We start from the raw sequence: 10,492 nt of genomic DNA, 5'->3' as shown, positions 1-10,492 counted from the left end.
AATGTTTTTATACAACTCTGTTCAAATATTACTCAGCTTTTCCACAGAATATTACTACAATGTGTACAGCCATATCAAATAGCAGAGATGCATAGAAATCATACGCTACAATGTCGTGTTGGAAATAAGTTGAACTTCATAAAGATCTTTTTCTCCCTTCCCTGCACCCACAAGTTCATGAAAGTTTACTCAAAGATTGTTCCCTGCATTCGGGAAATTTTTTACATCTCATGAAAATCAGCACATTTAGAACTCACCAACTTCAGCAGTGATCCCTGGTCCGAAGAACGAAGCAAATTTTACCTAAGAAACAATTTTAGTTAGAAATTTCAGTACACCATTAATTTCATTGTCTTCTGAAATTAAAAATAACAAATAGGGCAACATATATATTTGAGAGGAGGGTGGGAGGGAAACAAGAATGGGGACATAATATATATGAACTAACGCGTGCACTCAACATTCAATTATAGACTATTAAAATTCAATAGTCACAATATTTTTGAATCATAAAATTCACTAGTCACAATATTTTTACAGAGTATAAAATTTAAACATGATACTAGACATACATTTAAAAAACAATGCTTTTAAAAAATCGCACTTACTTAATTTTAGATTAACTTTACTTTATATAACTAAAAATTAAAAAATTAACTAATATAATAAATAAATTCCGATCTCTTTTGCTTTTGTGTTTAGTTCATCACATTCAAATAATGTAATTTAATAAAATCATTCTAATTATATTAGAAGGGGATGTGGACAACTTGTTTACTTTATATATATATATATATATATATTAGGGTGGAAAATATGAAAGAAAAAAAAAATGGGATAAAAAAAAAAAAAACAAAACAAAAAACAAAAGATAAAATATATACTAGTATATATTAGTCTTAAAATTAGTAATTTTGCATTTTGCACTATCTTGATTATGTATATGGAAAACTCTGATACCATATATATAGAAAAATATATTGAATGTTTCTTTATCATGTTGATAATATTGACATCAATGGTACATTCGTTTCTCTATGATATTCATATCATTAAAAAACATGTGTTGTTTAGTTTTCTCTAATATTTCAAATGGAAAATCTTACCAATATTGGAATTTCTAATAGATTTAAATAAACATTGTGATGCTTTTAGTTTTATCTAGTATCTTAAATTTTAAATTTCACTACCTGAAATATGATTTTTATAACCCGTAATCATGCCATATTAACCAACTAACCATCCAATATAAATGGATCTCTATCACATAAATACGATGTTTTATTTCATACATATTAATATAGAGAGAGAAAAATATTTCATTTAGGCTACATGATTTTAGCCAATCAAATTTTAGTAGACTTTAAACATATTTTAGAACTTGTGAACAGAGCATACGACATATATGGACCATTAAAATTCACTAGTCACAATATTTTTTCACAATTCAGAGTTTACAAGATATTAGTGATATATGTTTGTGAATAGGCTTGTTAACAGGCTCTTTCAAATTTCTAAAAAATATATAATAATAATTTTATGAAATGAAAACTTAGCCCGCATGCACTAGGTCCACTAAACATTAATCTTTTGATATATTCTATAATATGATAATTCTTATTTACCCCAAGTTCGTAACAATAACCCAACTCGAAGCCGAGCTCCACTCAATAGACCTCCTTTCCATAGTAATTTTATTTAATTAATTAGACCTCCATTTTATTTAATTAATTATTTATCTATTATTATTATTTTGCCTTGTCCTCTATACTATTTTATTTTGTCTTGTCAAGAAACGATGCTTTTCTATTTTGAAAGGAAAGAAAATTAGCATCTATTTTGAAAGGAAAGAAAATTTTGGAGTCTAAAACACTGGATCATATTTCCTAAAAAGCACATTAGAATTAATTAGTCCAAATAGCAACTAAATTGCTTGGTCTCGTATGATCAATGGCTCTCTATCCATCCCCTAAGCACAAATAGCCCGTCCAAAGACGCCTATTGTAACGGATGGGCGCTTGCCCATTTACTCAAAAGCCTATTGTAACGGATGGGCGCTTGCCCATTTACTCAAAAGCACGCTCTCGTTGCAGTTGGGTCGCCCTACCTACCCGGGTGGACTCACCCCGACGCCTTCCGGGCCGGGCGCTTGGCGTAACACTGGATCAAGGACTGGGTTTGGCTCTGATACTAACTGTAACAGGTGGGCGCTTGCCCATTTACCCAAAAGCTCGAACTGTTAGGTAAGGCTGCATACCCACCCATTTATACCCAATCTCTTTCCCATCCGATTCCGATGTGGGACAAAATGACCCTTGTACACCTATCTACTTTGGATTTTTATTTAAATAATTAATTTAAAAGTTAAGTACATATTTATGCAAATTTAATGCAGGCCATCAAATTAGTATGAATTTCTTTCCTAATGTATTTCAATAAAAAAAAATAGATTAAGTGCAATTAAATATGAAACCGCAATATGGTTATTTAATGAACATAATCTAGGCAACACATGTAATTAAACATGTCACTAAACAGGAAAGGACTTGAAACCAACCGCTTTTATTGTTTAGAAGAAAATTAAGTATCTAAAATTAACTATTCGTGACATAATTGGTAGAGCGTCCAACCCTCCGAACTGAAATTTTTTTTTTTTGCTTTTTGAAACCTCAAAATTTCTTTCAAGTTTCCATGCATGTAGTTCACAGTCCACCAGTCAAATGTCCATCAAATGAAGTTACTATCTACAATTATCTACATGATAAATATTCCAATTTCAAATAATATCCTAAAATTGCACGTACATAATTGGTTGCGTTATCTATATGCATGACAGAAAACCTAATTAGGCCTGATGCAAAATCTGTACCTTTTTCAATGATACTGAACCAAGTCCTTTTTATTACTGTACCAAAATAAAGCTTTGAGACTTGGATCAAGCCCACTCATTAATCTGGAGCAATCCCAAATAAAGATTTCAAAACAGGATCAAGCACTAACGGTTGAAGTAAGCCCAAATAAAGCTTTGAAACTTGGACTGAGCACATAAAAGTGGACCCAAAATTAACTTAGACACCAAATAATCTACTTCTAAAAAGATTAATAAGTGTGTGCCAGAATTTTTCGCTTCGATCGCAACTAATTGGTTGTGAGAGTAATTATAACTGAATCAATCTAATTTATTAAACAAAATAAAACTATACAATTTGGACTTAATACTTAATCCATGAAGCTCCAAAAACCAAGGTAAGGTTGAGTCAAGCACTACATGTTACTAAATTATTAAGGTTGTTTTTTTTATTTTTTCACAAATTTATTATGGTTAATGATAATAGTTTTAAATTCTTAATATATAATAAAAATAAAAAATTATTATTATTAACCCATAAATTTTTGTTCTTATTTCTATTCTTTTCACTCAATTTGGAGGAAATATTTGATTTTTAATTTCCACCCATTCTCAAATAGTAACTCCTACTTTCTAATATTATAATCATTCTTCTCTTATTTTTGTCCCATTTGAAATTTTTTATATAACTTTATAGTCACTTATCATGACATATTAATCAAAAATCATACCATGTAAATGGATCGTACTATCATTACAATCCATCACATCAATATTATGCATTATTCATAAATATTAACATGTATAATTTTTTTTTTTTTTTAATCATTTAGAGTATATGATTTTAGCCATTCGGATCGTGTCCTTGTCGGATACGTGTCCGACACTTTATATACGTGTTCGTAAATAAAAATATATATTTTTATTATTTTAGACATTTTTTGGATACTTCGCCGACACTTTTTGGACACTTAGGCCCACTTTTAAAAATTTATAACACAAACCTATCAGGTAATCTTGAAAATAATATGAACACATTCTAAAATATTCTAAACTTTTTCTATAAGAAAATTTGACATTATACACATATGATCACAAGTAAAATATTAAATAATATTTGTTCATTTAAAATAAAAATACTATTATGACAAAGTTGTGAAAGAACTGTGTGTGTGTATATAGTCATTGTAATTCTTACTATTAAAATTAGAAATGAATTAAAATTTTATAATATTATTACTTAATACATGTATAAAAATAAAAATTCATATATATAGTCGTGTCTAAACAGTATTCGTGTCCTACTTTTTAAAAATTTGACATATTAATATATTTATATGTCGTATTCCCTGTTCGTAACATAGCATAATTTGCTTGATCGGCAAGGATCTTTATTTTGGAAACCCAATCCCCAGTGCTTGATGGGCGAGGATCTTGGTTTTGTAAACCCAATCCCGAGCACTTGGGCTTTTCACTGTTCTATGGTTGAGGCCTAAAGAATTCTGAGAATCCCAACACCTGGGCGACACAGAACTATTTGCTTTCATCTACTATTTTGAAATAAAATACAATTGGTGAAAAAAAAAAAAAAATAATACAATTTAAAATTGCGGTTGTGTGAGCTATAATTCAATATCCCATAGAAAATTCAATTAGGACTGATAACTATTTCAATGGCCCATTAGGAAAAACCAAGCCTAATTTATTGACCAAAATAAAGACTTCGAAACCTGACCAAGTCCATTAAGGTGGACTAAACCCAAGCCTCAAGGTAAGAGTTTATTCAGTCCATACCTCACGACCATTGCTGCCGCCAGCCACGGACCAGTTGGTCCAGCCCCACTGGAATAAGATTTTTTATACTGAGTTGGTTTTGTTAGATAGAAATTTATAGTAAAAAATAAAAGTAAAGTGAAAGAAAAAGAAATTAATTTTTTAGAGAATTTTTTTTCAAGAAACTTATTAGAAATATTATTTGGTTAGTTTGGGTAGAATGAAAAAAAAAAAAAAAAAAAAAAAAAAAAAAAAAAAAAAAAAAGAAGTGATACTACTTACTAAAATTACCCTAATATATTTTAGAATTTAAAAAATAAATATTGTGCAATGGATGCTGAAAAAAAAAACCACCAATTTTTGAAAGTTGAATTAAACATTATTAGAGAGAGACTCATTTAAATATCAATATTTTTTTCCTTTTATTTTTGAACATCCTAATTAGATATTATTATTTTATTTTTTCATTATTAATCACTATTTATGTCAATACAGGTGGATTATATTTAAAAAGATACCTATCATTTAATTTTATTTAAAATATAAGAAAAGAAATAAGATTCATAAAAATATTCGTTGACAATTCAAAAAGGACCCAAAAATAAATACAAACAAGATAATTGAATAAAATAAGAAAGTTAAATAAAAATGTACTCCTTCCGCGGGAAAATAATATATTTGAAAAATTTTGGGGAGAAAAATAGGCAGATACTGAAATTAAATTTTTATAAGGATATCTTTCATTAAGCTTGCATTTTTTATCCTTTCGTTAGTTTGGCTCCTATGATTTCACGTTTGGATATCACATTTGTATCTTAAACCATTTTTTATTTATCAAAAAAAATAAAATAAAATAAATTTAAATGGTTTCCTCCAATATGAAATTATAAATGTTACATTTTTATAACCTATGTACAAATATGATCTTATTAATTCTATTATCTAAAATTTATACGATGTCATACGATGAAATGTAACTTTATAACCCGTAATATCATATCATATTCATCGACACTCATACAATATAAATGGATCATACTATCATAATGTAACAAAGGGACTACAATTTATCACATTAATATGATGCTTGCTTTCCTGCATATTAATATGTATAAAAATATTTCATTATTAATTTTTAGGGTAAAGTACACTAAGACCCCCTGAGGTTTGGCATAAGGACACTCAGGTGAAAGTTACTTGCTTTTTGGACAATGACACCCCTTAAAGATTGAAAAGTGGACAAAGACACCCTTTGAAGCCAACTAACATAAAAAATTGACCAAATTGCCCTTTGACTATTTAGTTGACCTTTTTAACTTTGCAAGTTAATAATTTGGACTAAACTACCCTTATGAGACAGATGAAATATATATATATATATATATATAGATACATATCCATAAAACAGATTAATTTTTGGTGCAATGTACGAAAGACATTTAACAATGCAAATTTTATTAAGAGTATTCTTACATAAATTTTATCGTGTTTTCTCTTTCAATAAATACAATATAATGCAGACATGATATGTTATTTCCAATTCCCCTGGGTTTTTTTTCGGATAATGGAAACAATGGGATGCTCTGTTCATTCCTAAAGAAGTTACACACATCCTGAAATAGATTAATAAATTGGAGAATAATACATTACACCAAAAATTACATGTCATTATAGTCATATTACATAAGCAACATTTAACTTCATAAAAGTAGCCATCCACATCCCACAATCCATAATAAACTTGTACCAAGTCATTACATAACCAACATTTGACACCAAAATTTACATAATCTGTCATTACATAACCAACATTCAAGTGTCAACCAACCATCCAACAACCAAGTGTCAACCAACTAACAAAAAATAACCCAACTGTTATGTCCATGTCATATGTGGCATTACAAAAATACTTGTCCCAGCAAGTGTCCCAAAAACAAAAAACCAAATAACCCAACTGTGTTGTCCATGTCATATGTGGCATTACAAAAATACTTGTCCCTGCAAGTGTCCCAAAAACAGAAAACCAAATAACCCAACTGTGTTATCTATGTCATATGTGCCATTACAAAAATACTTGTCCCAGCAAGTGTCCCAAAAACAGAAAACTAAATAACCCAACTATGTTGTCTATGTCATAAGTGGCATTACAAAAATACTTGTCCTAGCAAGTGTCCCCAAAAACAAAAAAGCATGTTACCTAAATCCCAAATAGCCAGTCAATTGCTGATGGTCCACTAGATTGGGTGGAGGGTGTAGCTGCTGCTATACTTGACACTGTATAATTTCTCACCTGCAAAAAAGAATATTTGCATATATAATCACATTAGTGTCCTGATTTCCAGTTGATTAATATGAGGTTCTTTGGATTTAAATGTCTGATACATAAATTTATTGGGTTAACAAACTAGGCACTAATAAATATATGCAAGCAAAACATGTCTATTAGACCTGTGTTTTTGTTTGGAATCATATAACATATAAAAATTGGATATCACCAATAAGTTGTGTGATTATATATGTTGTTTAGGTTCAACAGTCCTAGTAAGGAAATTAAAAAAAAAAATGCAAAAAAAAAAAAAATGAAGAGAGTAATGCTTACATTGGACTGACTGGCCTGTGTTGTTGTTCCTGTAACCACACTAGATTGAGTAGGTTGTGCATAACCACTAACCTGCAATTCCGAATTTACAATTAAAAACAAAAAACCAACACATTTAAAAGAAAATTTAAAATAACCAAGAGTAATGCTTACATTGGACTGACTGGCTTCTGTTGTTGTTCCTGCAACTACATTAGATTGAGTGGGTTGTGAATAACCACTGACCTACAATTCCAAATGTACAATTAAAAAATATAAAAAAAACCAACACATTTAGAGGAAAATTTAAAATAACCAAGAGTAATGCTTACATTGAACTGACTAGCTTGTGTTGTTGTTCCTGCAACTACATTAGATTGAGTGGGTTGTGAATAACCACTGACCTACAATTCCAAATGTACAATTAAAAAATATAAAAAAAACCAACACATTTAGAGGGAAATTTAAAATAACCAAGGTTTACCTGTGCTGCAACTATTTTACTCCTTGTCCTTGCTCCTTGACCTCTCCTTCCTTTATTTGTTGCTGAAGTTGATCCTGACCCATGCTTTCCTTTCCTTGATCCTTGTTTTCCTTTGCTCTGAATTGGAGCCCTTTGACAGCCCCTTTTGTTGTGCCCAGTATCCTTGCATATGCTACAATGAATAACAGTTGACCTCTTACTAGCTTGTGGTTCATCAACTTCCCTTTTCCTTGCCACTCTAGGTCTGCCTATAGGCCTTTTTAGTTCTGGGGGAAGCAAATCCTTCTTATCTACTTTATCCCATAAGCTCTCATGGTGCATGTGATACATCAAATTTCTGTATGCTTTAACATAAGTGTACCTACTGAAGAATCCATGACAATACTCCTCAATATTCCCTCTTCTCCATGTAACACATGCTGCTACATGCTTACATGGTAAGCCACTGATCTGCCATTCCCTGCAATCACAAGTTCTGCTCTGAAGATTGACAACATATTTCATTGTAGTTTCCTCTGTCACTTCAAACATATCACCACCTCTCCAGTTCAGTTGACATGTGATAGCCTTTTCAATAACTAAGTTTAATTTATTTCTGATTTTTGGGACTGCAAAATTATCCCGAGTAGCAGATTTTTGAAACCTTTTGCAAAATTTGCTCATAATCTTCATTCTTATACCCTCAAACATAGCAGTTATAGGTTTTGCCCTCACCCTCTTAAGCCATAAATTGAATGATTCAACTGCATTATTTGTCAAAAAATCACATTTCTGTCTCTCATCAAACGTATGTCTTGCCCATGTTTCAAGTGGATGACTCATCAACCACTGCAATGCTTGTAGACTGATACTTTGTATCTTTGTCATTGCTTTGTTGAATTCCAACTCAGTATAGGCCCTAGCTGCCATCCAAAACAGTTTTCTATACTTAACCCCAGAATATATTGTCCTAAAATTGGCATAAATATGCCTATAACACCTCCTATTGAGAGCATAAGGATATACTTCATCCACAGCTGGAAATATGCCCTTTTGACCATCAGTCATAATTACCCAAGCCATATTTCCACACGTGTCACCTGTGATTTTGTGGAGGTGTTCCAAAAACCATTTCCAACTTTCTTTTCTTTCAGACTCCACTACTGCATATGCAAATGGGTATAACCCATTATTCCCATCAAACCCTACTGCAGTAATTAAAATACCACCAAAGGGGCCTTTTTAAAAAACAACCATCTAGACCAATAAATGGTCTGCAGCCATCCCTGAAGCCATTTAACACTGATGCAAATGATATAAACATCCTAAAAAACCTTGGTTCATCATCTTGTGAATGTTTTATTAACACCAAACTCCCAGGATTTGTTTTCTGAATCTCAGCTGCATGTTGCCACAGTTTAGAATACGAAGCTGAATGGGTTCCATCACTACTTTGTAAAGCTTTATTTTTAGCAATCCTCAAGCATTTCTCACTCACTTCCACCTTAAATTGATCTCTTACTTCTTGTTCCAACTTATCTAAATTGATGTCAGGTTGATGTCTGAATGCCTTTTCAAGTTTGTTTGCTATGTATGTAGAAGTAACCACATTGTTCTTAGTGGTTCTAATGCAAGTGTGTTCTGGACCAAGTGAAGTAACCTTAAAGGTGCTATTATCTACTTGTAGAGATGCATGGATTCTCCATTCACAACCTGGGTTCCCACACTTACTAGTTACTCTAGTCCTCTCATTCTTCACCATCACCAATTTAAAACCCTTTTGAACTGCAAAGTCCTTTAACACAGTCCTAAAATGTTTAATGTCATCAAACAAATGATCCATCACAAATTTAATCTCACCATGATCACCATACTTGAACAATATCCCCTTAACGTGTTTATGCACATTAACTGGTCTTTCATCATCACTTTCTCCAATAAAATCAGCAGTGTCACTATAATCAGATAATTCACCACAACTGTTATCAGAACTTTCCATTTCTAATTCAATATTAGCCCAATCATGTGCCTCTTGTCCCTCATCATGTCCCCATTCTCCCTCATTCCACTCCTCATCATCACTGTCTGAGAAACTGTAATCAGTTTTATTTTCAGAGTCACTATCATCTTCCCCCACAGGATTTTCAGGTACCAATGGGACCATATAATTGTCTAAATCAATTAGATCATCCTTATCACCAATCTCAACAATTATATCTATCTCCTTAACATCTGAGTTCATTTCAAACATTATGATAAGATCATCATCCCCATTTAATCTCATTCTGCCACTATCCTCAGAAAATTCATAAAACATATTCAATGCTAAACCAGTCTGATTATATTCATGTTTAAGCACAAATGCATAAGCAGTTGAGTACAACTCCAAAAAACGATAACCATTTGGATGTATCCCTTTCACAACATGTATGTGACCACCAAACTTAACTAGGAGATCATGGACTTTGTCATTAGCCATCTGCAACTGAGAAAAATAATTCACACATGCATAGGATATACAATGTTATCTCAGAGAATATCATGCAATTAATCAAAACTCTAAAGACAACATGCATAGGATAGGCATTGTTAAGACAAGAACAAAACCAAGTGATTGACACAGTATATGTCTACCAGAGCGGGACACAAAATTACCACTAATTTTGCATAAAGTCCGTCATATAATAAACATTCACAGATCAATCACTATGGTTGCAGAAAGTCAGAAACATGCAATCTTATAGCATGTGTGAATTAATAACGAAAATTTTGGTAAAAAAAAAAAGCCTTTTGTTTTCATTCTGCCATAATTTCTCAAAATAACAAAATT

At 31.4% G+C, this 10,492-nt stretch overlaps 1 protein-coding gene across 1 annotated transcript in view; it reads right to left on the bottom strand.

Moving 5' to 3' along the window:
* LOC132316078 (uncharacterized) overlaps positions 1 to 10,492 on the bottom strand; it is a 62,932-nt gene continuing 52,440 nt past the window's right edge. The window contains exon 10 of the mRNA XM_059814587.1: positions 1 to 104. The gene's annotated coding sequence lies outside the window, so the exon portion shown is untranslated. The remainder of the gene's footprint in view (positions 105 to 10,492) is intronic.

This window comes from Cornus florida, unplaced genomic scaffold (assembly GCF_030987335.1).
Source record: "Cornus florida cultivar Cherokee Brave unplaced genomic scaffold, ASM3098733v1 CherokeeBrave_3.0.0_Hap2_Chr07, whole genome shotgun sequence".
Taxonomy (NCBI): Eukaryota; Viridiplantae; Streptophyta; class Magnoliopsida; order Cornales; family Cornaceae; genus Cornus; species Cornus florida.
The sequence above is the reverse complement of the archived record's forward strand: the minus strand, read 5'-3'. Positions and strand labels throughout refer to the sequence as shown.